The sequence below is a fragment of the Neofelis nebulosa genome, chromosome 6 (assembly GCF_028018385.1).
Source record: "Neofelis nebulosa isolate mNeoNeb1 chromosome 6, mNeoNeb1.pri, whole genome shotgun sequence".
NCBI lineage: Eukaryota > Metazoa > Chordata > Mammalia > Carnivora > Felidae > Neofelis > Neofelis nebulosa.
The window spans coordinates 5,067,130-5,092,724 of NC_080787.1; the positions used below are offsets into that span (position 1 = coordinate 5,067,130).

The 25,595-nt window shown below is 48.5% G+C and overlaps 4 long non-coding RNA genes and 1 other non-coding gene across 8 annotated transcripts; 4 read left to right on the forward strand and 1 right to left on the reverse strand.

The window, feature by feature from the left end:
* Positions 1–5,709: 5,709 nt before the first annotated feature.
* On the forward strand, positions 5,710–5,815 carry TRNAL-CAA (transfer RNA leucine (anticodon CAA)). The gene is made up of 2 exons: positions 5,710–5,747; positions 5,770–5,815. It is a non-coding gene; the product is annotated as a tRNA-Leu (tRNA).
* An 862-nt stretch (positions 5,816–6,677) lies between these two features.
* LOC131513581 (uncharacterized) lies at positions 6,678–7,851 on the forward strand. The gene is made up of 3 exons (XR_009262656.1): positions 6,678–6,841; positions 7,030–7,181; positions 7,328–7,851. It is a non-coding gene; the product is annotated as an uncharacterized LOC131513581 (long non-coding RNA).
* A 227-nt stretch (positions 7,852–8,078) lies between these two features.
* LOC131513584 (uncharacterized) lies at positions 8,079–11,417 on the forward strand. Its single transcript, XR_009262662.1, has 2 exons — positions 8,079–8,229; positions 8,447–11,417. It is a non-coding gene; the product is annotated as an uncharacterized LOC131513584 (long non-coding RNA).
* Positions 11,418–11,560: 143 nt separating this feature from the next.
* LOC131513583 (uncharacterized) lies at positions 11,561–13,076 on the reverse strand. 2 transcript variants are annotated; one of them, XR_009262660.1, is made up of 3 exons: positions 12,986–13,076; positions 12,640–12,792; positions 11,561–11,837 (listed from the first exon to the last, which is right to left on the reverse strand). It is a non-coding gene; the product is annotated as an uncharacterized LOC131513583 (long non-coding RNA). The 2 variants fall into 2 exon arrangements; XR_009262661.1 differs by lacking the exon at positions 12,986–13,076 and having other exon boundaries at positions 12,640–12,834.
* Positions 12,819–22,169, forward strand: LOC131513582 (uncharacterized). Of its 3 annotated transcripts, none has more exons than XR_009262658.1 (3): positions 12,819–13,233; positions 13,447–13,986; positions 21,754–22,169. It is a non-coding gene; the product is annotated as an uncharacterized LOC131513582 (long non-coding RNA). The 3 variants fall into 3 exon arrangements; XR_009262659.1 differs by having other exon boundaries at positions 12,819–13,200; XR_009262657.1 differs by having other exon boundaries at positions 12,819–13,986.
* The last annotated feature ends 3,426 nt before the right edge of the window (positions 22,170–25,595 follow it).

A 25,595-nucleotide genomic window follows, 5' to 3' on the forward strand; every position in this document is an offset into this window, starting at 1 on the left:
AGAGAATAGCTTTGTTCCAGGGATTTGGATCATTTCTGCTTCTGGACACAGCCTCAAGAAGACAAGACCTTATGGTCTGTACTCAGTCCTGTTCCCAGCGTTGTTTGGGAAATCATATAACTAGGACCTACAGAGAGGGGCTTCGATGAGGGTGTAGGGTATGTATGTGGAGCACCACGAACTAGACAGACCAATACACAGATAGTTCTTGAATGTTCCTAACAACCCTACAAAGTGGGTACTATTGCCCTTACTGTACAGATGCAGAAACTGAGGCACGGGGTGAATGGCTTACCCCAGACACAGCTGGGAAGCCGTGGAACCGGGACTCACACTAAGATGGAATGCTCGACCGCACACACCTGATCGCAGCCCTCCGCACATGTGGATTCTGCTTTCCCGAGTGGGAAACAGAGCGTTGAACAGAGGCCTTAATGGCGCTGGTCCGTCGACCTGGGGCACCTGCCTTCAGCAGGAAGGGTCTGCAGCTGGGAAGCTGGGTGGGGTCCCCATTAAAATTGCATTCCAGTGTCACTTAATTTAGTCCACTGGGGCAGGGAGGAGGAATACAGGCACGCAAAGAGGGCACCTTGTGGGTATCCAAGAAAGAGTGTCTCTGGGGTGGACGGCGGTCCTCACAGCCAGTGCTGGGGCTGTCTGAGGGGCTCGCAGTGGGTCTCATTGGTCCCCAGTAGACCCAGAGCTCCAGGAGCAGCGTCGCGATGCGTTTTTGTTAGCAGCAGCAGCCAGAGCAGTGCTAAGTCTGTCCGATTCAACAAAGCTACTTCCCATGTGAATGTAGATGTGCCCCAAGAGTCAATGATCCTAACCATGCTGGGTGAGGATGTGTCTGAAGACCAGATACCTTACAATTGATTCCCATCTTGTAATGTGAACAAAAGGACCGTGGGAGGATACCACAGAGGTGGAGGCTTAGGTTGATATGTGTTACTGGTTACCTTCCGTTCCTTGTGGTGGGTTCATACGTATTTAAAAATTACTTAAATTCTTACTTCAACAACAACAACAATCCTGCCATTTTGGATAAGGTTGAATGAATCTGCAGATGAGTCTAAACGTACTCATCTGCAGAAAGGTGAGCAAAGCTTGAATTCAGTGAATCAGGATTTGGGGCCCAGTAGCATCCTTTTGGCTCCTATCTGGTTCTTTCCTCAGAACATCCCAAGTTAACTACACATTAGGATTCCAACAGCCCAGTCTTTAGAGCTTTTGCTGCTCCAGGGTGTTACTGTGTCTGCCTTCAGCTGCTTCTTTTTTCTTTTTTTTTTTAGAAAATATTTACTGTATATTTATTTGAGCGAGAATGAGGGAGAGAGCATGCGAGCAGGAGAGGGGGCAGAGGGAGAGAGTCAAGCAGGCTCCACACTCCGCGCAGAGCCCTACATGGGGCTTGATCCCACGACCCTGGGATCTTGACCCCATCAGAAATCAAGTGTCAGTCGCTCTACCAGCCGAGCCCCCCAGGTGCTCCTCTAAGGTTCCATGATCCTGGCCTGGCAGGCTGAGAAGAGCATCTTCCCCAAGAGCAGACGGGCCTGCAAGAGCCCAGTTTGGAGAATAAAAGGAAAGTGTGCCTGGCCCCTGCCCTCCAGGATGTGCAGTTGAGAAGATGAGAAATACTTGGGGTGATTACTGCCTAACACTTAAAGGAGCCATGAAACTGAAAGCAAATCTCTGTCCTCACAGTAAATGAGCCACTTGTCAGGGCAGTTATCTGTGGTCCAAACCCAAGACGCGACGGAAATCACACATCTCTTCCCAGCAAAGAAAAAACTGAAAAGTTTCTTTCTTCGTGTACTAATGGTGGGTGCATTGCCTCTTCACAAACGAAGGACAAAGATTCTTTGATTCTAACGGCACAATCACCCAGTGTTGGGTACCCCGGCTGAACTGGACTCCCCAGGAAGATACAAGAGAACGTGGCTTCTGTGATAAAGTCAGTTAAGAGGAGAAAAAATAACACGATAAAGAAGTAGAAAGCAACAAAAGCTGATTTGTGGGCGAGGGGACCGAGCGCTGCAGACCTCCCTGTGCAGCCCTGGGGTCCGAGGTGGCTGAAATCCTAGGGCTCCACTTCCTAGTGGCCCCTTTTCTGGAGGCGGACAGGCTGGTATTCACTAGCTGAGGGCTGCAATACAATTCTACCTGACCGTGCAATCAGATCACTAAACCTGTGCGCCTCCTTCAGCCCAGGAGTGCCCCCTCCACGCGGCCTCGGTGAGGAACAGCAAGGAAGCCAAACCAGTGTAGGTTACTGGGGACCTTTGCTAGGGTGTTCATGGAATAGCTGGATTTCAAACCACAAACTATAATGGTATTGGCCCAGTTACATTTCCTTGTTCTCCATTGAAGAGAAAAGCAGCTTATTTGCTGGCTTAGTTTTACATTTGAAGTCTGAAGTGTAGCCAAGGCATGTGAAGGTATCTTTTTTAGGTATACTCCTCTCTCCCTGATTCCTCATTCAGAACACACAGGATTTGTCTGGATAATAGTGGGGGAACAACTGCCAGACCCACTTTGGGGTTTGGGATGCACAACAAGAATGTAATAGAAAAAGAAGATAATTTATTTTAGGGTAGAGATTTCACATTTTTCAACCTACACATTAAAAAAAAAAAAAAACTGGAGCAAAATATGCCAAAGTATTAACAGATGCTTTTAATGAGGTTATAGGTGATTCTCATCCCCACCCCCCATATTAAACTCTTCACTATGGAAACCTTTAAGCACACACAAAAAGTGAGGAAAATACACACAGAACTCCCCATGATACCTCCTAGCTTCAACAACTATCAATTTACGGCCAATCCCATTTCCAATATAGCCTCTTCTGCATTCCTACCCCCATCCCTGTTACTTTAAAGTAATTCTCGGACATGATAATCAGAGAATCAGATGTGTTTACCAGCGTCACATAAAACACTCATTTTGAGGATGGGAATTAAATTCCGTTTTTCAAATTGGTGTAGACCACCACCATCAGCTTTTCTTTTTAGTTCCCTCCACCCTTTAAACTTTTCAGGTCTTTCAAAGCCCCTCTTGTGGAAGATGTTTTCATAAAAATTTAGGGGGGCACCTGGGTGGCTCAGTCAGTTAAGCATCCCACTTTGGCTCAGGTCATGATCTCCTGGTTTGTGAGTTCGAGCCCCACATCAGGCTCTGTGCTGACAGCTCGGAGCCTGGAGCCTGCTTGGGATTCTGCATCTCTCCATCTCTCCGCTGCTCATGCTCTGTGTCTCTCTGTCTCTCAATAATAAATAAATGTTAAAAAAGATTAAAAAAAAATAAATATTTAGGATGGGGGAGTCCTATTGCACGATAATTATTAGTAAATAGTAAAAATATTTACATGTTTAATTATACCTCACCTTATTCCAGAAAGGACTTCAAGCCATTTAAAAACCAAAATCAAGGTAGCAGCAGTTTAACATGCCATAAAAGAAGGAAGAGAGATAAGGATGGGACAAAAGTGACCAGAAATAAAAGTAAATGTAGGGGTGCCTGGGTGGCGCAGTCGGTTAAGCGTCCGACTTCAGCCAGGTCACGATCTCGCGGTCCATGAGTTCAAGCCCCGCGTCGGGCTCTGGGCTGATGGCTCAGAGCCTGGAGCCTGTTTCCGATTCTGTGTCTCCCTCTCTCTCTGCCCCTCCCCCGTTCATGCTATGTCTCTCTCTGTCCCAAAAATAAATAAAAAACGTTGAAAAAAAAATTAAAAAAAAAAAAAAAAAAGTAAATGTATAGCATGATAAAAAGGACCTTAAATATGGACCAGAGTTCGATTTTTAAAGATTGATAAGGGAACCCTGTTAATTGTATGACTCATAGTTTCTATGAAAATTGGCTGAATAAGGGACTTAATGAGATTAAAAGGTAAAATATAGTGAAAGATAGGAATTTCTGCCTGGGTTCTTGATAAATAGAAACTGTCACAAGGGTTTATGTTTCTTATAGTGAGTTTTGCAAATCAATACGGAGAGATGAACACTTCAGTTTGTTAAGCAATGTGAGAACCATTCAAACACGAACCTTGAACCTCACTCAGAGTTGCAGAATGTGTCCTGTCACCTTTCACCCGTTAAAAAGTTTTGTTGTTTAATCAACCCTTTGTTGGCCAGGTTTGCGATATCCAGATGGCTTCAAATTTTCTGGTGGCGGCTGGACAGCATGTATCAAAAACTTTTAAGACTGGATAAACTTTAATCTAGGGACTCCACTTCTAGAAATGTAAGGAAATAATTATGGATATTTGAAAATATTCATCTACACAGGAATGTTCCTTGAAGCGTTTGCTGACGAGAGTGAAAAATTAGAAATAACCCAACGTTGGACAGCACCCGGTTTGACCGGGTATCTGCAGGACCTTGCAATTAGGAAACCAGTAACAATCCCAGCTTTTTAAGAGGTTACAACTGCCACGCCTACCACGTCTAGAATCACTTGTGGGATGACTTCCTTCCCACAGAACTACAGCTTCTTAAAAGCAAACCTCACACCTTGCAGAGAGGGAAATTAGGAAACCATGTACTTCTCACTCCCATTTTCTCTTTCACTGTCAAAAACAGGTGTGAGACCAAGAGAGTCTGGGAATCTAAAACAGGGCCTATTAAACCTCAAATTAGTTCTTCTTCGTGAAGAAAAGAGTAACCTGTGCCTCCCAGAAAGAAAAACGTTTGTGTGTTAATACAGAAAATAACCCATCGGGACAAAATGTACTGAACACTCTCAAATCTGACCCTACTCCCTGAGCTCAGCCCGAAGCGGACCTGCAGAAACAAGGGTCAGATCCATTTATTGGGCCCCTACTTTGCACTCGGGCACCGTCCTGGACCCGCATCGGGCCTGCCAGGGTTTCTCCGCACAGTTTACCACACCCCCAGGGTCTCTCAGTCCAGCTGCTGGAAAGGGTTTTCGAGCTTGTGGTCCAGGCCCGGAGCTCAGATTACTCCGAGCAAAGCGGAGAAAGCGGGAAAGCCCGCGTGCGGAGGCGTGGCGCTGTTGTCCCCCACCTGGCAGCAGACGCGTGGGGCTCAGATCCCAGCATCCGGGAGCAGCCCGAGGGCGGGGAGGGGCTCCTGCACCCACACCTGCATCGGCTCCCGAACCAACACTCTCATCTGCACCCGCACCAATACCCTTATCTGCACCCGTACAGGCACCCGCACCAACACTCTCACCTGCACAGACACCCGCACTGTTACACCTGCACCCACACAGGCACCCGCACAGGCACCCGCACCTGCACCCTCACCCGCACAGGTACTTACACCTACACCCGCACAGGCACCCCTGCACCTGCACAGGTGGGCGCAGGCACTTTCGGAGCCCAACAAACTCCCCGGCGCGTGCGAGCAGTATTGGGGAGGAAGAGGCCGCGCCACGGAACTGAGGTGTTTTGTACGTTGGTTGTTGTTCCTCCCTCTCCTGAAAAGAAAACCAGCAGCGCGCCCGGAGGCTGGGACCGAGCCGGGGGCTCGGGACGCTCCGGCCGGCCGGCGCCCCAGCCGCGTTTACAAGAACAGCTCCTCGCCTCCCGCCCGCTTCCTCTCCCGGCCACAGGTGGCTCTCTGCTCTTCCAGCTGCTGCGGGCACCTCTGACGTCAGCGCTGCCTCCGGCACAAGCGTGTGCGTCACAGAAGCGCCCGGCCTGGACATCTACTTCAGTAGAAAATCTCTCCTCTTCCGCAGGGTGTCAGGATGGCCGAGTGGTCTAAGGCGCCAGACTCAAGCTCCGCTTCCCCGCGCTGGGGGTTCTGGTCTCCGAATGGAGGCGTGGGTTCGAATCCCACTTCTGACACATCCTTTTTCTCCTCCTGTAATTTTCTACGCAACGGCATCGACTTGAGAATTATGCATGGAGCTCTCAGAGACATATAGTATTAAAAATTGACTTAAAATTTTCTCACAGAGGCCGTTAAAACACCGAAAATAGCGAAGGCGAAAGTATCGCGATACTTCTTGAAAGCCGAGTGATTTGGGAGCGGAGATCGCCAGACGTTGTAGCCGCTGAGGCATCGCGATATATCGGGAAACCGCGAGATTTGGTTCGCGTAGCTGCCGGCGCTGCGGCGCGGGGAGGAGGGTGGTGATGGTGGGTGTGTGTCATCTTACCCGGTCCCACACCCGGCGCTGCCCGGCGCTGCCCGGCGCGCGAGGCCCGTGGACTGCCGCCCGTGCAGCCGTACACGGGTGCTTCGTGCTGCCCTGCGCTTTCCAGTCGTGGAGCTAGTCTCACGGGTGGACGACGCGTGCGCCTGCGGTCAGGGCTGTGTGCCCTCGGTGCCCTGGGCGCCGCGGCAGCCACACCGCCGTCCCCACCGCGCTCCTGCATCCCCACTCTGTCCGTACTTGCTCGCGTGCCTGCACCTGTGTTCCCGCAGAAACGCGGTCACCGCGCACACTCCCGCGTCCCACTTCACGGACTGCGTGTGAAGTCCGCCCCCTCACGATCGGGGTGCTGCGGGTCTCTGCGTGACACGGACCCGTCCTGCTGCCTCTACCATCCGTCCAACAAGTGTTTAATGAATGCCTACTGTGTGCCAGGGGATGCAGCCCTGGTTGGGCCAGTGAAAATACAACATAGGATGGGACAGGGTGGGATAGGATGGGTGGGGCTAGGATAGGTTAGCATAGGGTAGGGTTGGTAGGGTAGGGTTAGGTAGAGTGCGATAGGATAGGGTAGAGTAGGGTGGGGTAGGACAGGAGAAGATAATTTAGAAATAATAAAATTAATTTCTGCCCTTGTGCTTATATTACAGTTAAATAACTTTTGGTTTTGCCTCAGGAACACGTTCCAGCCTTGCCTTATCACTCAGGATAAGAAGTAAGTCCTGAATGTTGAGGTTAAATGTTTAATGCCAGGTCTAGAGGATTCATGTCTGAATGGCCATGTGTGTTCCTGTCATTGTGACCACTCATGACTGGACTCATCACATTATTGATTTTATGCTCATCAGTCAAAATGTGAGAGGCGGTGCAGGTGTAAAGAAAGCTGTTTTTGCGCAACAGTAGGATTCCCAGGACATGCTCATCATGGACAGGATCCAGCGTTCCCCTTTGGAGGGCCATGTTCTGAATGCACACAGCGGGAACCACATGGTTCAAGTACTACAACACAGGCTCACTCCCTGCAGTATGAAATTAACTGTGGTCAAGAGAAATAGGTAATGAAATATAAAAGCTTAAGGGGGGGGGGTGGGGGATGAAACTAATTCTGGCAAGGTGTCTCCTGGTTAAATACATACACATACAGCACATCATGTATCTTACGCATGTATAACCACTGCCCTCATAAAATTATTTTTTGCAGGAGGAGACAAATGGATTTCTAAAGACTTTGGAAGAATTTGTAACTTCTGATAGAAAACTGGGTGACTTAGAAAAGGACGGGAAGATAATGTGAGGGGGAGGAGATAGGAGCTGGAAATCTCTAGAAGGAAAAAAAAATGCTGTTCTCATAAATGACTTTTTATATGCCTAGTATATTGGATCTTAAAAGTTTGATTTTAGTATGATTTCGTGCACCTTCACAGAGCTGCTGGGCGACTGTGTCTACTGCGTTCCGGGTGTAGACATGAGAAGAAGGAGTAGAGAAAGCCCTTCTAGTTTCAGATCTAAACCATGCTCTTTAGTCTACATTTGCCAGCCACAAGTTGGTATTTTGTTTCTGCCTTTGGTGTATACCCCCTGTTTCCAAATTGTTAAAAGACTGTGTTCTTAAAAGAAGGTAAAATTGTAACTCTCATCCAAATAAAAATGACTGTGTGTCAGTGTAACAACCAGTAAGAAAATTTGAAGTACTACATATTTATAATCAATCTGGAATGCTGAAGTAAATTTTTTTTTTTCAACGTTTTTTATTTATTTTTGGGACAGAGAGAGACAGAGCATGAACGGGGGAGGGGCAGAGAGAGAGGGAGACACAGAATCGGAAACAGGCTCCAGGCTCCGAGCCATCAGCCCAGAGCCTGACGCGGGGCTCGAACTCACGGACCGCGAGATCGTGACCTGGCTGAAGTCGGACGCTTAACCGACTGCGCCACCCAGGCGCCCCTGGAATGCTGAAGTAAATTTATGAATAGATTTACTTTTTTTTACCTGTCAGTTTCTAGGGCAATGATCTGCATTCCACTGGACGTGATTCATTTGTATTTCTGTGAATGAAAATCATTTGCACTGTTAGCAGTTTGCTACAACTGGAAGAGTTGTAAGGTGGCTGCAAATATATGACAATCTCTGTTATGGACTGAATGTTTGTGCCCCTCCAAAATCCATATGTTGAAACCCTACCTCCTAACGTCATGGTATTAGGAGGTGGGATCTGTGGAGGTAATTAGGATTAAGATGTCATAAGGGTAGAACCCTCCAGAATGGGATTAGGGTCTTGGTAAAGAATCCTGAGAAACCTGCTTCCTCACTGTGCTCTCAGCCATGTGTGGACACAATGGAAAGACTGCCTTCCAAACACAGGAAGGGGCCCTCACCAGAACCCAGCCTCTCGGACCACCCTGATGTGGGACTTTACACCTTCCGGAACCAGAAGATACAAACTTTGGTTAGACAGACCAGACCACCTGGTTTGTGACATTTTGCTACAGGAGCCTTGCTAAGACAGGTGTTCTACTCAAGTATCTTGAAAACTTTGTCTCGTCCATTTCAAACTCCTTTCAAAATAGAACACATCCTTTCTTAGCTGGCTAGTACACTCATGTGGAATTGGGTTTTACAGCTGCATTTATTAAAGTGGAAATAGGCATTTATTCACCACATCTCAGCAAGCACCTCCAATTTGCAATAACTCTGTAGACAACCAATGTAATTATTTTTAAGATTTTATTTTTAAGGAATCTCTATATCCATTTTGGGGCTTGAATTTTACAACCCCAAGATCAAGAATCTCATTTTCTACCAACCGAGCCAGCCAGGCACCCCAATGTCCTTCTTTTTTGTATGCAATAATAGATGTTTACTGAGCAATTCTACAAAATTTACATTATGTTACATGCAAGTGCTTTATATATGTTTTTCAGGTAGCTTTGTTTCCATTTACACAAGGTAGCCATGTTGTCAGGTGCCCTAGGAAGACCCCAAGCCCAGAGGCCTCTGCCCAGCTGGTCCCAGGGATGTTGCCGGAGGATCCGGGTCTTGTCGCAACAAATAATTTAAGGACAGACCAGACACAATGGTTGAACGATGCAAGTAGGAATGTTTATTAAACTGAGCACACCCTCAAGATGTCAGAGCGGGTGAGCTCAAGGAAAGCCGTATGCCTCAGGTTGGGGTTTTGATCTCTTACTGACAGTTGTTGGCTGGGGGGTGGAGTATTTATTACTGGGGGAGGGGGTTTGGGGGCAGCTTTCCCCACCTGTTCTCCCTTAGTCGGTCAGGGTTTGCAGCCTCCTTTGTCTTGGGTGCGTCTGGTTTGATCTGGCTTCTTGTGGATTTGTTGTGGGGTGCTGCCAGACCAGCCTTGGACTTCCCCACAGCCGGGCACCACTACCCCTTGGCTGGCCTCCGGGCACCCTGTTAGAGCCTAACCTACTGCCTACTCTAACAGTGAAAACAAGAAAGAAAAGGAGAACGGGAGGGGAAATGACTAGGACTTTCATCTAATTCAGTCATTCAAGGTTTGAAGTCTTTTTTAATTACTTAGTTAATTTTTGAGAGAGAGAAAGCATGAATCAGGGAGGGGCAGAGGGAGAGAGAGAATCCCGAGCAGGCCCCGCACTGTCAGAGCAGAGCCCAACTCAGGGCTCGAACCCACAAACCATGAAATCATGACTAAGCCCAAGTAGGAAAGCTCAACTGACAGAGCCACCCAGGCGCTTGAAGTATTAACTCCACACTAGATGAACTTGGGCTAACAATTTCCTCCATGAAACTTCTGTTTCTCGATTCCTTCCCTCCTGTCCCCTTCCTTTTTCTGCCAGACCCCTGTCAACTCTGGAATCCTGGACACCTCTTGCACACTTCACCTCCTCAAAACTATCTACCCCAACAAGAAAAATGAAGAGCAGATTAAATAAAGGAAAGGAGATTCAAAATTCCTTGCAAAGGAATGGGTATGGAGGAGGATGTGGTTTCTTATCCAGAATCCGTCTTATATGCCTGGATCTACTCTACTCCCTGTGATGTTCCAGTTTCTGATTCTTGCACGGAATGAGAATTATTCTCAGAAAAGCTTTCACAAAACTTAATCTCCCACTTGTCATACCCCTCCGTTTGCAAAGTAAAATGGCACTTAATCTATGAGGTAGGACACAGGGAATGCCTGTTAAATGTCTTTTCTTCAGAAACCTCCAAAGAGCCCCCTCCTCCCAATGTTAATGTGACTCCTTGAGAAAACGTAAGATAAACTCCTTGAGACAAGGGACCCAGGATGCAGTTGTACTACAGTGTGATGAGTGCTGGAGGAGCTCGAAGAGAAAGCTTTCTTGAAGTGCTGTGTAAGTGAAGACCTCAGTATAAGGCAGGGAAAGCCTGAAAAGGATCTCGGGGAGTCTGATTTTAGCAGAGGGAACAACATGTACAAAGGCCCAGAGGGACCCAAAGTACTTCAAAATGGTATTTGTGAAGTGTTTGCTGCAAGGATGTGGTGGGGAAAAAAGTGGGGGAGATTAACAGGGACCAAATCATAAAAGAAATCTCTACACCCACTGTGGGGCTCAAACTCACAACCCCGAGATCAAGAGTCCCACTCTCTACTGACCAAGCCAGCCAGGTGCCCCAGAAGGCTTAATTTTGTAGTCTGGACTTCGCAATACTGAAGAGCTCAGTCTCCATGCTGGGGCTGGGTGGGGTCATCTATGTCTATAGTCTGTTATCAGTTGAAAGAATCTGAAAGTGCCATTAGAAGTAAAGTAAATATGTAGTTCCTGAGCTGGAGAAACGTGTTAGAGAGCAGAGTTTGATCTGGACAGCTCAAGGAAGATGTCCTTACATGTTATGAAGGGAATGGGTATACGATGGGTATTCCTTCCTTTCAGATCAAGAGATTATCATCAGGAAAGGGATCAGAATAAAGCATGAGTTTGGACGGCAGCAAAATATACTTTTTTTGGCATAAGGATTACTTTGAGAAATAGCAGACACAGGAGAAGGCCAGAAAAGAGTACAAGTTACCCTTTTGTAAGGATGTCTTGCTCTCTGTGAGGAAGAGAAGGTCGACCCCGAGTCACAAGAAACAAGAAGGCACTAACAAACCTTACTCCTGTTCATACCTTTCCTGGTTAGCTCCCACACCTGGTCTCCCTTGCACGCTCTTTGTTCTGTCTTTAGCTGAAGGTGAGATTCCAGCCTGAATTCTCAGCCACCTCTGAGAGTCACTCATTTTTCCCTAGGTCTCTCCCACGTGTACATGAGATATACACATTAATAAACTTGTGTTTCCCCCTCCTTAATCTGTCCTTAATCTGTCATACCGGGACGCCAGCCAAGAAGTTAGAAGGGTCGAGGGAAAATTGTGTTTTCCTCCCTTACCAGCGTCAAAATTCTACACGAGCGTTTTCTGGGCGTGTCATCCATTGATTCATGTACAGGACGCTAGGGGAAGCAATGAACACTTGTTCAGGTTTCAGAGCCCACGCGAGCCTGGAGAGGGTGTGGAATACGAGATAGACCATCAAGGTGTCAGGCTGCAGAACCCGCCCATCGTGGGGCTGGGACAGCACGGCGTCTGGGCACAACTGGAGATTTCTGGCAAGCTAAGGTGCTCCCAGCTTCCTGCCTTATTTCCAGCATCAGGGTGCATGCCTCTTCCCAGCACAAAGAAGGGGGTGTGCAGGCGCTCTGGGCCGTGTCGGTGGGAGAAGCAAACAACCCTGGAAGGACGGGCGCAGGGTTGACAGCTGCGAGGCCTGGGGGCGCTCTGGGTGCAGCAAACGCAGACCACGGCACCACCGACAGCGGGAGGCCGCCCGCGTCCTAGAGAGCCCTCCGAACCTCTAGGTTTTCCCTTGCCGGCTGCTCTAGGACCCACCTCGGCCAGACCCGGGGGCCGCTGATATTTACTTCCGGCTCCGCGGCGCGCGGCCCGGCTTCCGGTGGGAGGGGCTCTGCCGGCTAGAGGGGAGGGGAGCCTGCGTGGAGGGGGCGGCCCGAGCGGTGCAGAGGCCGGATTGGGGCCTCGCGGGCGCGCCCTTCCGCTCCGAAAGTCGCGTACAGGCGGGCCACCGCCCCCTCCTCCAGGCAGGCCGCCCCCCGCCTACCCTCCAGGAAGACCTTTCCCCCCACTTCTCCAGGCCATCTCCCCCACCCCTCCCGGTAGGCCCCTCCGCCCTGCTCCAGGCCATCTTCCCCCCTCCTCCAGGCAGGCCACCCCCTCCTCTTCCAGGCGAGCTGCTCTCCCCCTGCTCTAGGCAGGCCATCCTCTCCTCCTCCAGGCAGGCCGCCCCCCTACCTTCCAGGCAGGCCACACCCCGTCCTCCAGGCGGGCCGCTCCCCCGCTGCTCCAGGCAGGCCACCCCCTCCTCCTCCAGGCGGGCCGCCGTCCGCCCCCCTCCCCCCGCTCCAGGCAGGCCACCCCCTCCAGTGGGGCTCCCGAGTCTATCGGTTGTGTCGCACGGAAGACGCGTGAACCCGAGACCTTCCTGTTTCCCCCGGAGAACAGGGGCCCGGAGTTACTTGGAATTACTGATCATCTGTCTTCTGAGCTCCCAGCCTGTTGGGCTGTGACGTCACGGACGTGGGGGGAGGAGGAGGGCCTGGGCCCGGGTCCCCTCGACCCTCCCCACACGGTCCCTGTCGGGGAAGAGAGCTGCCCGCCTCCAGCACATCCTGCAGGAACGCGGACGCGGGTGTGGCCACAGGCTGGTCGACCCCGGACCAAAGCCGTCTGCACCCGGAGGGGGCCCAGTGCTGACCTCCCCCCTCTCCCCTCATTGTAACAGTAAATGTCACACCCGGGGTGGAGATCACGGCCAGGGCGCCCCGCCTCCGCGTGCTCGCTCTTCACCCTTCTCCCGCCCACCTGTCCTGGGGTGAGCCCACCGTCCGTCCCGCCGCCTCCGGGATGCGGGGCAGCAGCCCCAACTCAGGCGAGCCCGACGCTCCTGGTGGGCAGCGCGGGTCAGCTCCTGCTGCGGGGCGAGCCTAGGGCCCTGCTGGGCAGCAGGAGCATGTCAGAACCTGAGGGTGTGCCTGTGCTGTTGTTGCGTAGACGGGGAGCTCAGCCCCTACACGGAGGTGGGCGTGCAGAGGGTCAGTCCCAAAGCGCAGGTGAGCAAATCCCTGGGGGATCACAGAGGGAGGGCAGCTAGTTCACGGGGGCAGGAACAGCAAGAATCTCAGTGTGGGGAGTTCCAGCGTGTGGTCCCTCGTCTCTGACAAGCTTTCTTTGCTTAGGACAGCTCCTCTGGAAATGTTTTTGGTAGCATGCAAGTAATTTTAGCATTTATTTTCTAACTATTTCCGCGGTGTTTCCTGAGTTAGCATGTATCTGGCTGGCATCGAGCTCGTCCCGTTCGGAGCGTTTCCTGCTTCCTCGCAGCTGGAAAGAACCTCGAGGGAAATCTCTCAAGGAGAGTGTAACGGGCCCTGTGTGGGGGTGTCTCAGTGCAGCAGATCATGAAATGAAGCCAAGCGCGGCTGGCGCTTTGACCCCAAGTTCCAGAGGAGCCCGTGGGGCTTGTGACCCTGAAGGTGAAGGATGAACATGTGTGGAAACAGAATCCAGCATCGGAAGGAAGGAACCTCATTCAGGCAGTTTTGCTACCAAGAGGCGCCTGGGCCCCGCGAGGCGCTGCGCCGACTCCGCGAGCTGTGCCGCCAGTGGCTGCGGCCCGAGACGCACGGCAAGGAGCAGATCCTGGAGCTGCTGGTGCTGGAGCAGTTCCTGACCATCCTGCCCGCCGAGCTCCAGGCCTGGGTGCAGGGACAGCACCCGCAGAGCGGAGAGGAGGCGGTGACCGTACTGTAAGGTCTGGAGCGGGAGCTGGACTGCATGAGGCCGGCCAACAGGTGGGGGAAAATGTGAGCTATCCCGCGAGGGGGGGGGGGGGGGTAGGGGGGGTGGGGGTAGGGGGGATACGTCTCTGCTCTGGGGGAGGCATCTACCCAGCAGTTGCAGGGTGAACAGGTTTCAGTTTTCTCTAGACAAATGCAGGGCTGCTAGCTTCAGGTTTTGTTCTTGTGCTGCCAGTGTTTTCTGGGATTTTTCTCTAACGTCCAAGATTCTTCACTCTAACTAAAGCCCTCTGAAGACAGTCGCAGAGTGCAGCGTTGCTTGGGCAAATACCTAGCTGCCAAAAGGAATACAGAAAGTGACGTTTTCAGCCTAGAAATGAACCTTTCCGTTCCAAGTTCAGCTTTCTGAATAGAGGGTTCTGGTGCCCAGTAATACCTAGAATGTGTGCAGGGACAGAGACTTGGATTTGGTGCAGTTAGGAGGGACAGAGTGTGGAGCCAGAAGATCAGTCACACAAACCCTCACTAGGACTTCTACACAGAGAAACCAGGCATGGATGGTGGCTTGCGTTTCTTGCTTTTGTTGGTTTTTTTTTTCTTTTGAAGTTTATTTTGAAAGAGAAAGAGAGCAGCAGAGGGGCAGAAAGAGAGAAAAGAGAGAGAGAGAGAGAGAGAGAGAGAGAGAGAGAATCCTAAGCAGGCGCCAAGCCCCACGCTATCAGCACAGAGCCCATGTGGGGCTTGAACCCATGAACTATGAGATCATGGACTGAGCTGAAGTCAGATGCTTAAGCCACTGAGCCACCCAGGTGCCCCTGTTTTTATTTTATTTTTTTAAGGTTTATTTATTTATTTTGAGAAAGACAGAGAGAGAGGGAAAGCGAGCATGTGCCAGTGGGGGAAGGGCAGAGAGAGAGAGGGAGAGAGGATCCCAAGCAGTCTCCTCCCACTCACTGTCAGTGCTGAGCCTGATGTGGGCCTTGAGCCCACGAACTATGACATCATGACCTGAGCTGAAGTCAAGAGTGGGATACTTAATGGACTGAGCCACCCAGACGCCCCATGTAATTTTTTTTTAATCTAAGTTTTGTAGTTTTCTTCATATAGATGTTGCACATAGTGTATTAGATTTATACTGAAGTATTTCATTATTTTGGTGTCAATGTAAATGGTATTGTGTTTTTTATTTCAAATTCCAGTGGTTCATTGCTGATATACAGGAAAGCAAGTGACCTTCGTTTATGTACCTCGATCTGTCAACCTTGCTATCTGTAGTCACCTTTTAGTTCCTGGAGTAGATTTCTTTTTCTTGCCTTTCTGAGACTTTGTGTATAGATTATCATGTCCTCTGTGAACAAAGACAGTTTTATTCCTTTCTTCCCAACCTCTATACCTTTAATGTCCTTTTCTTGTCTTGTTGCATTAGTTAGGACGGCATTGAATGGGAGTGTTAACAGGGGACGTCCTTGCCTTCTTCCCGATCTTAGTGGGAAAGCTCCTAGCTTCTCACCATTATGTAGATGGAAGCTCTAGGGTGTTTAAAAATATTAGTTATCGTCCTGAGAAAGTTCCCTTCTCTTCCTAGTTTGCTGAGAGTGGTTATCATGGAAGAGTGTTGGCTTTTTTCAAATGCTTTTTCTGTTCATCTTCTCTAGCCTATTGGTGTGATCAATTATACTGATTCATCTTCAAATGTTAGACCAGCCTTGTATACCTGTAAGGAAGCCTATTTGGTGATGGTGTACAATTCTTTTTATACGCTAATGGGTTTGGTTTGCTGGTATTTTGTTGAGAATTTTGCATTTGTGTTCACGAAAGACATTGTAGTTTTCCTTTCTATAATGTCTTCATCCGATTGTGGTATTAGGGTGATGCTAGCCTCTTGGAATGAATTAGGAAGTATACCCTCTGCTTCTGTCTTCTAGAGGAGAGTATGGGGAATTGGTACCATTTATTCCTAAAACTTTTGCTAGAATTCACCAGTGAAACTGTCTGGGCCTAGTGCTTTCTTTTTGGAAGGTTATTAATTATTGATTCACTTTCTTTAATAGTTATAGGCCTGTTCAGGTGATCTTTCTCCTTGTGTGAGGTTAGGTGGATTGTGTCCTGGGATTGGATCAGGCTTCTGGTGCCTCCCATCCTGGGAGTTCATTCCCTGCGATCTCCTTCCTGTGTTTTGGCCATGGGATCCTTCTGCAGCCCATATACCTAGCTGCTTTCAGGTTCCACTGTTCAAGTCCAGTCCTTTGAGACGCAACCCAGGAGCTCCTCCACACGAGGCGGCAGCGGGGGGCCGGGGTGGGGGTTACCTGTGGAGCAAGCTGAGGGCAGTGGGAGTGTCCTCGGCTGCAAGCATGTGCCAGCTGCAGGGTTCCAACTGGTTCTGTTCCTCATCGTTGTTCAGTAGAGCTGCGGCATACAATGCAGAGTTTAGTGGGTTAAGTCGTGTATTAATTCCCAACTGAGTGTCCGACTCTTGATTTCGGCTCAGGTCATGATCCCAGGGTCATGGAATCGAGCCCCTCATCAGGCTCTGTGCTGAGTGTGGAGCCTGCTTAAGATTCTCTCATTCCCTCTGCCCCCTCCCCCGCTTGAGCTCTCTCAAAAGCCAAAAACATTACAAATAATCCCAGTGTGGGGGTGCCTGGCTCCCTCAGGTGGTAGAACACATGACTCTTGATCTCGAGATCATGAGTTCACGTGCCATGTCGGTGTAGAATCTACTTTAAAAAATGCACTCGATTGTTCTTACAATAATCATGTAGTAAATAAACATACATTTTAAAAAATCTCAGTGTAAACATCAACAAGTCAGTCTCTTGTCCAGGCAAATTATTTGCATTATCACGAATCCTGCTTTGATGTTCTTGCTGACTACATGGTCACACACTCCCTCTCTTTCATTCTGCTGTTTGTTGACATTGCTACTTTCTTCACCCTTTTCCAACCTGACAACCAAGCACAAGCTTCAGGGGAAGACGGTTGAAAGCAAACTTGCTAAATTTTCTCACAACTCAAGAGAATAGCTCTCTTTTAATCTAAACCAGCTCCTTTTTCCAAGTTCTCTATTTCTGTCAGTGATGTTCTTGGTCCTCCAGGCTCCCAACCCAGAGGCTTTCCTTAACTCAGTTCAGTCCAACAGATGTCTGTTCAACTTTGTTGAATGTTTGAGACCCTGTGCTTCAGGAGAGGGTGATCATGACTGTGTCCCTGGCCTCCTAGCCCTGATTTGCAGTTAGACTGGCATGGGATGCCAGCTATTAATTTTCATCACAGATCAGCAAAATGGTTGAGTGGCAAAAATAAGTCAACAAATAGTGGGTTAAGAATCTAAGATCTTCAGTGGCTTCAAGTTTGGAGCTATTGCAAAGACTACCACTAGGAATATCCGTTTGGTGTGCATGTATATGCACCTCTGGCTGTGCACCTGATGGTGGGAGGGCTGGTCCCTGATTATAGTAGTACTTGTTGAATAATCTTCCAAAATGGTTCTATTACCAGCAGATGGTTCTACTTTCTCTACAGCCTTATCACTACTCAGTTTTGTCAATCTTTTTACCTTTAGCCACTCCCATGGGTATCTAGTACTATCTCTTTATAGTTATCATACATGTTTTCTTGATGACTAATGAGGATGAGCACATTTTCATGTATCTCCTGGCCCTTTGGATGTCTCTGCTTGTAGCATGTGTATCTGGCTCTTTTGCCCATTTTTTCTGTTAGATTATTTGTCCACAGCTTTTTTAAGTGTCATATACATCATTTAACTCTTTTGTTTGTCTCTAAAATCTGTAAGGGCTGATAAGTTTTTATTAGTCTGTCTTATTATTTTTTCCAAGAGTAAGATTTCCAGTTTCTAAACCTGTTTTGACAGTAGCCAGGTCAAAGGAGAGAGTTTTATGTTCTGGGTCTTCTGGGCTCCCAAGAAATGCCTGTACAAGAGCTGTGTTCAGCACAGTGACCTCAGGAAAGTCCCAAGAAATGCCTGTACAAGAGCTGTGTTCAGCACAGTGACCTCAGGGCTTGGCGGGGGAAGAGGCGTGAGGGTACTTGCTCCTGTAGAGAAGAGAGAGTGTTGCCATCTTCGTAGGGGTCACTGCTATCTGAAGACTCTGGCATGTGAACTAGAGGCAGGGAACATTGGTTGTTAGTGTACAAAAGTAGATAAAAAGCCCTTAGAGCCAGGGACATCTTCAAGGAAGATAGATTTTTGAAGAAAATGCACTGTAGCTAACCAAGGCTTTGGGAGAGTGGCAAGTGTAATAACAGCACAAAATCACTCTCCTACTCTTTAATCACCCTTCCTGTTCTCAGTGATCACTCTAGCTTTGTCTCTGAACATGATTCCTGTACACGTTGCTGTCAGAGATGAGATGCCCCAGGGACCCAGGCTTCCTCAACAGCTGTGTCATCTTCCCCATGTTACAGAAACGAGTCTACTTTTGACCCTACTCATTTTGTGATTTGTGTATGTCCAAGAGTTTGAACCTAGGAAAGACCAAAAGCAAGGATTTCCTGCCATAAGGTGCAGGAAGGGGTAGTTCCATCTCCAAAGGAAAAGTTGAGAAAAGAGGCTGATTTGGGAAAATATGATCACTGGGTTTTGAACAGGGAGAAGGAAACGGAGCGTCCTAGTGAAACTGAGCTTTTGACCTCTGCCAAAGTACAAAACTTGAGCTTAAGCAACATTAGGGCTATTTGTGAATATATAGGCAAGAAAGATTAAGCTGTAACATTTGCAAGCCAGTCAAGTCAACGTAAAGAGAAGGGTAGTGGGGTACGGGCTGCCAGAACACAGCAAGAGACAAGAGACATAAAAGGGAAACCAGTCCTCTGGTTAGAAGCAGGACAGTCACTTCCTGGGAGCTTGTACATCTCATCTGGTCCTTGTAGCCAGCGGGTCAGTAAGTTCTACCTGACTCCCTTCAAATGTTTACACTCATCTCTGCCTCCTTCGATCTCGAATCACCACTTCCTTGGAGCCCTCCTACATTGTTCATGTGGCCTTGGAACCAGTGTCCCTGTCTCCAGCCCTACCCCCATCCACCTGTTGTGTGGGGGTCCATCTTCCACACCATCACCACAGCGACGGTCGTAAAACCCAGAGCCAATATCATGTACCACCTCAGCATCTGCCGACGGCTCAAGACTCTTCATGTCCAGCCTCCTCTTCCAGCCTCGTTGCCTTTCCCTTTCCTACTCAGTCTGTACATCTGAGGTCCCAAAGGACCATTTCCAGAATGCCTTGGTAACTGTGCATACGTTCCATCTGGAAGGCTCTTATGTCCCATGTCTAACCATCCGTACTCATGTTTTAAGACAGCCCAATCAGACTGTGCTTCATGGAGCTTTGCGGTCGATTGTCTCAGAGTCAGATCCCTCAAGGGCTCTAACCCTCCCCTTCGTCAGAGCACCCGCCATATCGCGTTGCACCTGCATACTTACCTGTGTATCTCGTCCCTCCCAGAGCATCTTCTTGTTTCCTCAGGTACACAGCAAGGAACAGTGCAGCCTTGGTGCAAGCCACTATTCAGGTGTAATACAAATAATTGTGGCATCCTAAAAACCAAGAGAGTTTCTAGAAATATCGAGTAACATTCTTAATCTTTTCTAACGTTTTGCTTACAGCACCAGGCGGGTCGTGTGAGGATTCAGCTAACTGCTGGGTGGTGTTGGACAAACACACACCAGGGCACCAGAGAATGAATCCCTCCTTAAATTGTGTACCCTAAGTGCCTCACTTGCCTCACCCCTGCTCTGATCCTGATATGAGTTGAATTTCTGAAGGATGAATGAGAGTTGAAAAAGCAGAGAAAACAAATATGGAAAGGCACAGTCGAGGGGGTTGCGATGCTTTCCTGAAACTGGAAGTCTCTGAATGTGACTAGAAAGAGGGGGGAGAGTCAGAGATGAAGCACCAGAGAGGCTGAGTAAGGGCTGAGCTGGGGGCGCCCAGCTGCTCAGTCGGGAGAGCATGCGACTCTTGATCTGCAGGTGTGAGTTCAGGCCCCACGTTGGGCCCAGAGCTTCCTGAAAGAAGAATTGCATTGTAAGGGCCAAGCTAGAGTCTTGTCAGATGATTAGAAGCTAGAATCTTGTCAGCCAGCAAAGCAGGCTGGAGATAGGATGGCAATTGATATTCTGTGTCTGACTTGGTAGTGACAGGTAGGGCTTGTGGCAAACACGAAAAGACATGCTCCATTCACGAGCAACGTCACCCCCCCCCAAAAAAAGACAAACAGAAAAAGAAAAAGCACCCACTGGTGTGTGGGCCAGAGCTTCCCTGAAGCCTTCCACAATTATGTTCCTGGTGTTCGCCCTCGGTGCCTCTGAAGGCCGGTCACAGGGGAACCCTGTTCCTGGTGTTCGCCCTCGGTGCCTCTGAAGGCCGGTCACAGGGGACCCTTGAGGTTTTATACGAAGTCCTCAATTGCATCCTTTCCTCTCCCTGACGTGTTCTCATGTCTAAGAAGGTTTGCACAATCATGGAAGCTTTACCACTCTCATTGTGTTCACAGCGGCCTCTCTGCGGCGTGGATTTGCTCATGTGAAACACACAGGAGCATGCATGTGCCTCGTGAGCCGGTGTCTGGAGAGCGCTGTTCCGTCCTCACAGTCGTCACAGTACCGGCCCCTGGGTAGGGGGGCATCATGACCCTGCCCACACGGGACGATTTGTTACCACAGTAACAGATTTATTAAGCGCAAAGTACTTGTTAATGTAACTATTCTGTTCTATATAAAACTATGATACGGTGTTGAATTTCTCAAGGTTACCTCTCTCCAGGAGATACAGTCAATGTGCTCAACTTCTTTGTGAAATGACCTTTTTTCACTTTACTGCGCTTCTTTTATTTATTTATTTTTTAATGTTTATTTTTGAGAGAGTGGGAGTGGGGGAGGGGCAGAGGGACAGGGAGAAACAGAATCCCATGCAGGCTGCATGCTGTCAGCACAGAGCCTGCCACGGGGCTCAAACCCACAAACCGTGAGAAATGACCTGGGCTGAAGTCGGACGGACGCTCCAGTGACTGAGCCACCCAGGCTCCCCGGGCTGCTGCTTTTAAAAGAAGCTAAGAGGGGCGCCTGGGCGGTTCAGTCGGTTGGGCGCCGACTTTGGCTCAGGTCATGATCTCGCGGTCCATGAATTCGAGCCCCCGTCGGGCTCTGTGCTGACAGCTCAGAGCCTGGAGCCTGTTTCAGATTCTGTGTCTCCCTGTCTCTCTGACCTTCCCCCATTCATGCTCTGTCTCTCTCTCTCTCTGTCTCAAAAAATGAATAAACGTTAAAAAAAAATTTTAAAGAAGCTAAGAAATATGAATCTTGCTTCCAAAAGGGAATCAACTTTTTTTTTTTTTAATTTTTTTTTTTTAACGTTTATTTATTTTTGAGACAGAGAGAGACAGAGCATGAATGGGGGAGGGTCAGAGAGAGGGAGACACAGAATCCGAAACAGGCTCCGGGCTCTGAGCTGTCAGCACAGGGGCCCGATGCGGGGCTCGAACTCACGGACCGCGAGATCGTGACCTGAGCCGAAGTCGGCGCTCAACCGACTGAGCCACCCAGGCGCCCCGGGAATCAACTTTTAATTAAAAGGAAACTGCAGAGCAAGTCACATGAAACAAAACACTTTGTTTCTTCAAGCAGTAAATCGGCCGCCTCTGTGCTAACATTCAGAGCATTGCCACCTTCTCGTCTGTTTATTTGGGGCATGTTTTGGTTGTCACAGTGACTGGGCTGTGCCACTTAGGTTTTGTGGGTGGGGTCCAGAAATTCTTCACGTTACGGTATCTTATCTGCCACGTATTGTGTATTGAACCGGCAGTTGTACAGAGGAAGAATTTTTCCACCCAAAAGGCTACCTCTGGTCCCTTTGGAAAACATTGAAGTAAAGAATGGGCATATTTCCAACGCAGGGAGACAAAGGTTTGCTCCTTAAACTAAGGTCAAGTTACAAGTAAGCTTAACTGTGCTCTCTTCTTTACCAAAAGTGACGCAGTGCTTTTAATGCCACATAGTGGGACGAATCCATTAGAGACGGACACGACAGACACCACAAGGCTGACATGGCCCCGATGCCGTGGTGGCCGTGTAAGTAAACCCGAGTGTAAGCCCGTTGGTGCCTCCTCACTTTGCTGCTGCTCTGGTCCGCGGCCCTCCTCAGCTGCTGGGGGCCTTCCTGGCTGCTTCCGGCCTCGTGCCGCCTGAGTCAATCCAGTTGTGCTTCAATAAAGTCTTAAAATGTTTAATATGCCTCCGTTTGTCTGTTGTCCGGCGCGAAGACAAGATCACATGTGTTCTGCACCTGAAATGCCGACCCGTTGTGTCTGCAGAGAGATCACGGCTTGTAACAAGTGTGGAAAGTCACAGCCTCGGTGCTGGTTGTTGTCCATCGTGGGAGTGTTGTCAGTCAGCCGTCACTGACCCTGGTTTTCTCTTCGATGAAACTCAAGCTGAAATGAATTTACTGAGGCAGCTTTTCACTTGTTTTCCAGGCAAAGCTGCCTCCCGGTTTCACCCCCGCATTTTCAGACGGCACAGCTCCTGGTGTTAGACTTCGGCTGCACGCGCCCCCCGCAGCGGTGAAACTAAAGGTGGTCTGGACACACTCCAAACTCATACACCACATGCAGCTTTGCTTAGAGCCCGTCGTCCTGTCACCCCTGTGAGCCTTTCCTGGGGTCCCCTACGGCCAGGCCCCGTGCTCCACTGGCCTGGGGACGGAGAAGCATGTGGACACGGACAAAAGGGGGAGGGTGAGTCTCTTCGCTCTGCCTGCTGGCGTGTGGGGACCGTGTGCAAGTCCTCCGGGAGACCGCTGCAGAAATAGCCCTCCTGCACTCCCCGCCTGTTGTACGTGTCTGTGCACGAGGGTACAAGATGCTGCTGTCAGTCTCTCACACACACCCTGACCCGCAAGCCCCTTCTGCACCCTCCGGTATCCCCCATAGTACCCTGTGGATGTTACCGTCATAAGTTCCCTGGGCTCTGTTCCTCTGTAGGTTAACGTCCTTGAAGAAGGAATCATGTCTTTCATTCATCTGCAAATTCTCAGCGCTGAGCATATGACCCAGAAAATGGTACCGATACACGTTCACGTTTCCTGCCCTGCGTCTAACTGGTCCTGAGGTTTACTCTCTCCTGGTGCTTGGATCTGTCTCCTCCCCGCACCCCCCACCCCGGCAGGGGGGGGGGCGGTCACAAGATCCCTGTTTAGCTCCAATTTCAATGTCAATTCCTCTCAGCTCCCATATGTCATTGTCCCCAGCTCGTTGGCACACTGAGCTGTCGTCCCCCTAGACACCTGTTCTAAATCTTTGGAAATTTATTCTAACCTGCTTGTCTGAAATATGACCCTTCCAGCTTAACTATAATTTCATTCAGTACAAACTTATTACAAATAAAACTTCCCCTCCCACAGCAAAGCTCAGTCTAGTTCACTCAGGGTAGACTCAGTGTTGTCTAAGTAGCAAAATGCAGTTACGTGTAATATTTTATTTACAATACTCCGTGTGGACATTGGAAAGACAAATATTGGACAGTACTTGAAGTCATCTTATATGATGAAAATCCCCAAAAGGGCAGAAGGCTGGGCCCTTAGTTTTTACCCCAAGTGACCTTTGTTGTGAATGCTTTTTGTTCTGTGTGATCTGAGACTACTTTGCAACCAGTTATTCCTTCCTTCCTTCCTTCCTTCCTTCCTTCCTTCCTTCCTTCCTTCCTTCCTTCCTTCCTCCCTCCCTCCCTCCCTCCCTCCCTCCCTCCCTCCCTCCCTTCCTTCCTTCCTTCCTTCCTTCCTTCCTTCCTTCCTTCCTTCTTTCCCTCCTTCCCTTCCTCCCTTCTTCCCTTCCTCCCTTCCTTCTAGTTTATTTATTTTGAGGGTGAGAGTGCAAACCAGGGACAGGCAGAGAGTGAGGGAGAGAGACAGAATCCCAAGCAGGCTCCACACCATCAGTGCAGAGCCTGACATGGGGCTTGAACTCATGAGCTGAGAGATCATGACCTGAGCCGAAATCAAGAATTGGGATGCTGAAACGACTGAGCCACCCAGGTGACCCTAAGCCAGGCTTCTTTAGTAGAGAATTCAGCTAAGTCCTTTGTGCTGGGATCATTCAATTTTTTAAATAAATTTGATGTGGAATTTATTGAAATGGGACAGTACTCCTATTTTAACTCCATTTCACCCAATTTTATTATGGACATCCCCCTTTCATGGAACATGAGATGAGAAAGAGATTGGTTCACCACTTCAAACAGCATGCTCTTCCTCAATATGATAAAGAGCATCTATAAAAAACCCACTGTGAACATCACCCTCAATGTTGAAAGACTGAAAAAGCGTTCTCCCTAAGATCAGGGATGAGACAAGGATGCCTTCCTCAACACTATGCTATCCAACATTGTACTGAATGTTCTAGCCAGAGCAATTAGACAAGAAAAATCAATCTACGGTGTCCAAATTGGAAAGGAAAAAATAATACTGCCTCTATTCACAGGTGACATGATCACAAAGAATCAACAGGAGGTAATAAGTGAACTCAGAAAAGTTGAAGAGTACAAGATCAACACACAAAAATCAGTTCTGTTTCTGTACACTAGCATTGAACAGGATTCCATAAAGAAAACTAAGAAAGCAATCCCAGTTATAATAGCATTAAAGAATAAAATACCTGGGAATGAATTCAACCAAGGAGGTGAAAGATATGCACATTGAATTCTATAAAACATTCCTGAAATTAGGATCCAAAGAGGATGTCCTGTGTTCCTAAATAGGAAGACAATATTGTTAAGATGTTAATACTACCCAAAGTGATCTACAGATCAATATAATCTCTATCAAAATTCCAACAGCTTTTTTTTTACAGAGAAGAAAAAACTATTCCTCAAATTCACATTAAATTTCAACGTGAATTGCTGAAGCAATCTTGAGAAAGAAGAACAAAGCTGGAGGACTCACACTTCCTGATTTCAAGGCTCAGTAAAGGCTAAGGCAACCAATACATGCCAGTATGTGGTACTGGCATAAGGACAGACATACAGACCAATGGAACGGGATTGAGAATCCAGACTAAAAACCAAATAATCCAAGTAAGAAATGGGCAGAAGACATGAACAGACACTTCTCCAGAGACATCCATATGGCTAACAGACACATGAAAAGATGCTCAACACCACTCATCATCAGGGAAATACAAATCAAAGCCACAATGAAATACCACCTTATACCTATCAGAATGGCTAACATTAACAACTCAGGCAACAACAGATGTTGGTGAGCATGTGGAGAAACAGGATCTCTTTTGCATTGTTGGTGGGAATGAAAGCTGGTGCAGCCACTCTGGAAAACTGTATGGAGGTTCCTCAAAAAGTTAGAAATAGAACTACCCTAGGATCCAGTAATCACACTACTGGGTATCTACCAAAAAAATACAAAACCCCTAAATCAAAGGGATATTTGCACCCCTATATTTGTTGCAGCATTATTATAGCCAAAGTATGGAAGCAGACCAAGTGTTTGCCGATAGATGAATGGATAGAGGATATGTCATATGTATGTACAATGGAATATTACTTAGCCATCAAAAACAATGAAATCTTGCCATTTACAAGGACCTGGATGGAGCTACGATGTATTACACTAAGTGAAAAATAGCATATGATTTTACTCATATGTG